A 7907-nucleotide genomic window follows, 5' to 3' on the forward strand; every position below is an offset into this window, starting at 1 on the left:
GGAGATGTAGCTCAGTGGTAGAGCGTTTGCCTAGCAAGCACAAGGCCCTGGGATCGGTCCTCAGCTCCAAGAAAAAAAAAAAAGTATGTTGTGGATGTAGATGGACTATGGAACCTCACTGGCCTCAGACAAGGTAGGCACTGTAGGAGGCAGAGTAGTGAGCAGGTGGGAGCTGGGCATCATTTTACTTTTATGCATTCCCCAAATGATATGATGTGTCCTCCAGGAACCTGGAAATGACTCACCACAGATGGGTCCCAATACCGTGGACATTGGTATCCACTTTGAGCCTCAATCCCATACTCACCTATTGTACTAACTTGGCCAAGTTGTTCAACTTCACAAGGGTTTCCACTCTTTAAAACAGTATTAATACCTACTTAATGGAGCTGTTAGGAGGACTAAATGAGATAATTTGTGTAAAATATTCAATGTATAGTGTTGTTTTTAGAATCCATGTTGAGTGTTTTAGAAAGATATAAGGCAAATATAATACATACAGGCTAAATCAGGACGACATGAACCATTTATTTACGTAAAGGTGTGGCCATGAATGATTCTGAGAGAAAGGAGCATGCGTTCTGGTGAGCAATCATTTAAAACCAAGCTGCCACAGTTTTAGACAACATTGGGAAACACAGGCAGGGTTTTCAGTCAAAGGCAGGAACCGACTGTGAAAAGAGAAACAGGTTCACAAACCTCACCAGTCTCAAAATGGCAATGACAACTGACAATCAAAAACAGGACATGTTGTGGAGGCTCACAAAGCTTTCCTACTGAGATCTGAGCTTGCTTCACCCAGCAGGGCTGATTAGAGGATTGCTTGACCATGTGTATGGTTACCAGGTGATTGGAAGGGTCTGCACTTGGCTGTGCTAGGGGGAGGTCTTTGCTCCACCCCTTGGCATTCCTATAAAAGACCCTTTAGAAGAGACAGAAGGGGCTGGTGGATAAGGATCCAGGCCCTCCCGAGGCTATCCTGTGTTTCTAAGTATTTCTCCCTCCTCCCTCCTCAAGAGTACCCTGGGGAAAATGTGGGAGGGCCTCCCACAGAAAAATGAGTAGTCCTCTCACATCATGTACACATTTGCTCAATATTAAGTCCCCAACAAATATCCAGGATTTACTGAGAAGGATTCTAGATTATACACAATCATGCAATTCTTTCAGCTCTCTCTTCAGATAGCATGAATAAACACGCAGCTTGAACGTTCAGGAAAGCCTTTATTGATGATGCCACTCAAGGAGCCTGCTGCTGTGGAAAGAGCACCAAGAGCCCTGGCCAATGGAAGTGGGCTGTAGACTGGTTTTGGAGTAAGAGATAGCTACTAATTAGAATGGGTATATGGACCTGGCGCTGTTGTGAGATATTTGATTACATTGTGTAAAGATATGTCACTGTGATTGGTTTAATAATAAGCTAAATAGCCAATAACTAGGCAGGAGGTATAGGCAGAACTTCCAGGCAGAGAGAGCTCTGAGAAGAAGAAAGGGGAATCATCAGTCAGATGCAGAGGGAGCAGGACATGCAGGAGGAGAGGTAAAAGCCATGAGCCACATGGCAACACATAGATTGATAGAAATGGGTTAATCTAAGCTATAAGAGCTAGTTAGAAACAAAGCCTAAGATAAGGCTGAGCTTTTATAATTAATAATAAGTCTCCATGTCGTTATTTGGGAGCTGATGGAACAGAGAATGACTCGTTAGATTTGGCACTTCAATGTGTGGCACAACCTCTTGGACAGAGAAGTCACGCCGAGAGAAGACATGCCTGCTGGTGCACCTCAGTCACTGCATGGGCCTCTCCTCAAGTACTCACAGCAACCAGCTGCCAATCTCAGAACCACAGAAAGTGGGCTCAGCAACTTCCCAGAGCTGGGGCAGTAAATGCAGCTCCCACCCATACCCACCTACATGAGGCTAGGCTCTCAGGGAACGGAGGGGCGAAGCCAGCTGCCAGAGCCCAGCAGCAGAGTTCACACTGTCAGAGAATACTGTGGGTACTGAGTAAAGCCAGGTCCAGGCCAGAAAAAAACCTCTAAGTAGGTACAGAATGTTTTAAAATGTGCTTAAATGCTAAAGAAAAAGGAAGAAGAAAATGGATATAGACAGTCATAGAGAAAAATAGTTTAAAAATAATAAAGTGAAAGTCTTTAAAGAAAGAGTAAAGTAATTAAAATAAAAGCTACCTAAGAATGGTAAATACACAGGGAGTCTGGATCCTGTATGGTGTTTTGTTGGCTCTGAAGTTTTTGAATGCTGATGAGCAAATGGCAGCTCCTGAGAGAGATGGGATTGTAAAAAGAACTGCTGAATTAAGCAACCGATATACTTTAGATATGTCTTGACTTCAGAGTGGAAATCAAAAAATGTGTTACATTGGGGGAGAGATTGTGCTTTTGTTTCCACCGGGAAACTAAAAGCTATGTATTCCTTCAAAGTTAATCAAGATTGGATTTGACTGGAAGAGATCTCCTGAAAATCTTGGCTATAAACATAAAAAAGGAACAAGACAAGTGATATATAACCTGATCCTTTGACAGGGAAACAGCTCTGAGAATGGATGAGACATGATAAATCTTGTTGGCTGCAGGGTCCTCGTGACTTATTATTACATGCCGTTTTTTCATATGGCATGGATAAAGATTTATTTTACAGTTTTTCTCTACAGTCCAAACAAACTTATAAAGTTAACAGGTGCCTTTTACCTGCTCAAACATAAAACAAAAAAGTCATCTTTAACTGACTTGTTCACACTGCACAATCCATACTTGTGTTAATACAGATATATATGTTATTTTTAAAAGTGTGTGTGTTTCAGAAAAAAAAAGGACCAGATACAAATAAAGACAAGTAGTCTAGGCGATCCAGCCTCTCAGAATGCCTCTGTTGCAGTTTCCTCAAAATTCTGCATCCAGAACATCTTCAAAGCTGCTAGCTGAGATGGTCCAGTCTCACAGACTACTCTCACCAGGATTTCAGATAAGCATTTTCCCGTTACACAGAGACTGGACAATAATGATATAGCTAGCTCTCCCAGGTCTTGACCATTATCCCAATTTTCTCAAGGTCCCCAAAAATGCCATTACCCCCATATAACAGGAAGCAGTCTAGAGAATATGATACCCACATTCCCAAGAAGTGGGGTGGGTGGTTTTGGTCATTTGGTGGGTTATGGATGTTTGTCATCATTTAGTGAGGTTGATTACAAGTTGGTTACAAGTCATGGTCAGGAAAAAAAAAGCTGAATAAAGGAGATTAGATTCAGGGATCTTCTGAAGAGAAAAAGGGGGAAATAGTATAGGAATGATGGGATAAAAGGATAGATTGTTGAGTCTACTTTTGAATAACTACTAGTCTCAAATATATTACATTGGTATGGATTTTTGTATATTGATACAAATTTAAGGTTATTTATGTTATACTGTATGTATATTTCTACTCTTGTTTTTTTTCTTCCTTTCATTTTTAATTAAAAACTTTTGTTGTTGTTGCTATAGAGACAGAGTCCTCCTGGCTGGCCTAGAACTCACTATGTAGCCAAGGACTGGTCTCCATTGCAAAGATCTTTCCACCCTGCCCTGTTAGTGTTAGAGGCCTAAGGCACCACACACAGCCTCTTTTTTCCTTTGAAGTTCATTTTTGAAGTATTTTTTCACAGTGATGAAAAGCTGACAAATACTCCAGATTTTGATCTACTCTTGTTTAAGGTATTGTGCCTATGTTCCTCATTTAACAATGTAATGTAAAGTTTTAGTCCTTGAAAGCCATTTAGGATAATAAAGAAATACAGGTTAGTAGTCATCTATAACAATCAAACTTGTAGTCATGTTAGGTATGTATCCAAGGTCATACACAAATACATTTTAGATAGATAAGTGATCTTCAAACATTTCAAAGACCTACATAATATGGCATTTAAAATGTTTTAATAACATAAAGCTTTTCATGACAGTGAGACACATCTGCTCCTGGCAGCACCAATTTACTTAAAAAACGATGATGGGCATCAAAGAACCTCCATATGGAGTCTGCTTTCTTTGTGACAAAAGTTAGCCACTGGGCAAGAAATTGCCCTTGCCTAGACTACTGATAGTACAATGTCTAAACTAGACAAGCAGGATACAAAAGAAAGTGATGGCCAAACTTTGCCAAGACAAGTCCTTCAAATTTTCTGCTTTGCAGAAAAGTCTGTCAAATATTCTAGGCCTGTAGGCCGGAAATGGATGCCCCAATGTTGCAGAGGAACCTTGGGTAACTGTCCAGACAGTCAGCAGTCTCTGTTGTTTCTATAGCTTTGGAAGTTGTTTGCTCTGCACTTCTTGTTTACTCAGGTAATAATATTTATCCCTCTAGGGTCTCTGATGGAGTTGAAGACGAGACAGTTATAGTTACAGTTTTCCTTCTTACCAAATTCAGAAAAGAAACTCACAAAAGAGGTATAAATTATAAGACTGAGAGACATAAAAGCTTAATTGTTTATCTAATAAAATGTTTTGAGGTCTAAAAAGATAGTTTTGGGTTGGTAATACAAGCTATAATAAAAAATGATTTAAGTATAAAACTTTGAACTCATCAAGATAAGATAGATAATAGAGTAATTTCTCAAAATTTACCAAATAAAAATGGACTGGATATTATAAAATGTAATTCTTACCTGATAATTGTTCTTATTGTATATAGTTTCACCATGTTAGAGTTAAAACCCCTTCCTTTTTATTTAGACAAAAAGGAGAAAATGTTACAAGATATTTGATTACACTGTGTAAAGATATGTCACTGTTATTGGTTTAATAAAAAGCTAAATGACCAATAGCTAGGCAGGAGGTATAGGCAGAACTTCCAGACAGAGAGAGCTCTGGGAAGAAGAATGGAGGAATTGCCAGCCAAATACAGAGGAAGCAGGACATGCAGGAGGAGAGGTAAAAGCCACAAGCCACATGGCAACAGATAGATTAATAGAAATGGGTTAATTTAAGTTACAAGAGCTGGTTAGAAACAAGCCTAAGCTAAGACTGAGCTTTCGTAATTAATGATAAGTCTATGTGTCATTATTCATGAGCTGGCAGGAAAGAGAAAGACTCATTCATTACATGGCTCCCTGGGAAGTGATTTTGTTCAAAACCTTCTTCCTGTCAGGGAGAGATAACAAGGTCAAGTGGATTTCCCCCTTTGAATAGAGGGAAGCCTGCTAGTCAACAGCATGTGAAGAGAAGTACAAAAATAAAATAAAATACTCAAAGAGGAGTCAGGTTAGTGGCAGCCTAAGAGATTAAAGATCCAAGAATCCCTGTGGGAAGGGCAAACCCTTTAATCTGTCCCCTAAAACTGACTTCAAATGTGAAAGTGGGGCGGGCGGTGGTGGCGCACGCCTTTAATCCCAGCACTCGGGAGGCAGAGGCTGGTGGATCTCTGTGAGTTCAAGGCCAGCCTGGGCTACAGAGCGAGATCCAGGAAAGGCACAAAGCTACACAGAGAAACCCTGTCTCAAAAAACCAAAAAAAAAAAAAAAATGTGAAAGTGGCTATTCTTAGTAAGCCCCCATTTCTTGGGGGAACCTAAGATCACTGCTTCATGTAATTAAGTAAGATTAATTAATAGCAGAATGGGGAATAAAAAATAAAGGAAATGTCTCCACCACCACAGAGCTAAGTTATAGTTGGAAGATCACACATATTGGTTCATGAAATATTAATTAGTTTTTTCTCCTAAGAAGGGTGTTGAGTACCAGGGCTATGAAGAGAAGAACATAAGCTGTGTCCTCTGAGACTCCCCCAGGAACCGTGAGTGAAGGGGCCACACAGTGAGGGAGGAGGAGGGAAAGGACTGAAGATATTACCAACACCCAATTGTTTATTCTTACTATTGCAAAAGAATCTGGTCCACTGTTTCCCTCCATGCGGAAGAAACTCAGCTAATGTAATTCATGGCTATTTTCCACTCCCTTGCTTTCTACTTTCTGAATTTAGGACTGAAATTGGGAAGTGATTTAAACCTTCTTCCTCCTTTGAGGAGGTAGAAACCCAAGAAACAGATGTGCTTACTGTTCAGCACCGTTCCTCAGCTTCTGTCACTGTGAAATTCTGAGGTAAGTCAACGTAAAGGGAGAGGATTACTTTGGTTCACAGCTTTAGATCCAGGTTATATGGCTTTTGTTTCCGGTCTGTGTGAGGCAGAACACCATGAGGTGGGGAGCATGTGGTGGAGCCCTCTGCTCATGGCTGTCCAGAAGCAGTGGCAGCAAGAGAGAAATAAACAGGGACCCTCTACCCCTTCCAGGACATGTCCCAATGACCCGCTTTCTCCAGCTTGCCCCACCTCCTAGAGTTTTTCCCACCTCTCAATATCTCATTAAGTTATGATCCCATCAGTGGATTAATCCACAAATGCAATCACAGCCCTGTGATCCAATTACCCTCAAAGGCCTGTCTCTGAACACTGCACAGGAGTTTGGGGGGCATTTAAGACCCACGTATACCACCAGCGTTGACCACACATGGGAGCTTAGTCTGACATCTGGGGTTCACTTGCTAGGACTACCTGGTTCATGATTAACTTTTTCAGTAAGTCGGACAACGGTCCGAACCTGAGTGAGGAAGAGAGGTCATCTCTTGAACAACCACGGAGACATCAACACGTGGTTCCATATGGACATGATTGAGACCATGGGCCCTCCAACCACTTTGGTCCAGACGGTCAGTGCGACCAGGTCAGTTTAAATACATAGTAGTAGACAATGTGTGACTGGTAGGTGGGAGGCTTTTGTTTTGCTTTTTTAAGAGCTGGGACAATTATATTTTCACTGAAAGAAACAAAAAGAAAACCTAACAAACAACGAAAACAAACGAGTAAAGAGATTTTTAAGTTTGCAGCGAGTTGGGTTGTTGATGAATTCCAATAATAATTGACCTAGAAAGCTGGGTGGTGGTGGCGCATGCCTTTAATCCCAGCACTAGGGAGGGAGAGATCTGAGTTTGAGGCCAGCCTGAGTTCGAGGCCAGCCTGGTCTACAGAGTGAGTTCCAGGATGGCCAAGGCTACACAGAGAACCCCTGTCTTGAAAAAAACAAAAATAAAAATAAACAAACAAACAAAAAAAAAAAAAAACAGCCGGGCAGTGGTGGCACACGCCTTTAATCCCAGCACTTGGGAGGCAGAGGCAGGCGGATCTTTGTGAGTTCGAGGCCAGCCTGTTCTCCAAAGCGAGTTCCAGAAAAGGTGCAAAGCTACACAGAGAAACCCTGTCTTGGAAAATAAATAACAACAACAACAACAACAAATCAAATAATTTATTTAGAGTTAAGGATTTCCAAATTCCTGCCATCTTCTGGCTCTGCACTCAGTGAGGTCCAGTCACATTTTGGAGTTTCATGATACTCCAAGGGTATGTGGGAAGACAACACCCTTGAAGTCGCTGATCTGTCCTCTAACCTGTGAACAGAACCTTTGATCTGGATGATTTTATTTTAAAGTTGTTTGTACAATAAAGAGCCTTAGAAGACAGCATCATCTACACACACACACACACACACACACACACACACACACACACACACACACACACGTATGAGAGGCAGAGAGATAAAGATCCTTTATAGTCTTTGAATTCTCCACACCCTATGCTCCTTGTGTTGCGGTCCCTCTTTGTACCATGCTGTGAGAATCAGAGGATGAGAAAGTAACACAAAAATGATACTCTGGCATCTGACATTGTAGCAGTTAAGATTACCCTTTGAGGGTTGGAAAGATGGCTCAGTGGTTAAGAACACTGGCTGCTGTTCCAGAGGACCAGAGTTCGAGTCTCAGCAACCACATGGTAGGTCACAAGCATCTCCAGTTCTAGGGGATCGAACACCCTCTTCTGGTCTCCTCAGGTACCATGCCCACAACTGGTGCACAGACATATA

Source organism: Peromyscus eremicus, chromosome 3 (assembly GCF_949786415.1).
Source record: "Peromyscus eremicus chromosome 3, PerEre_H2_v1, whole genome shotgun sequence".
Classification (NCBI taxonomy): Eukaryota; Metazoa; Chordata; class Mammalia; order Rodentia; family Cricetidae; genus Peromyscus; species Peromyscus eremicus.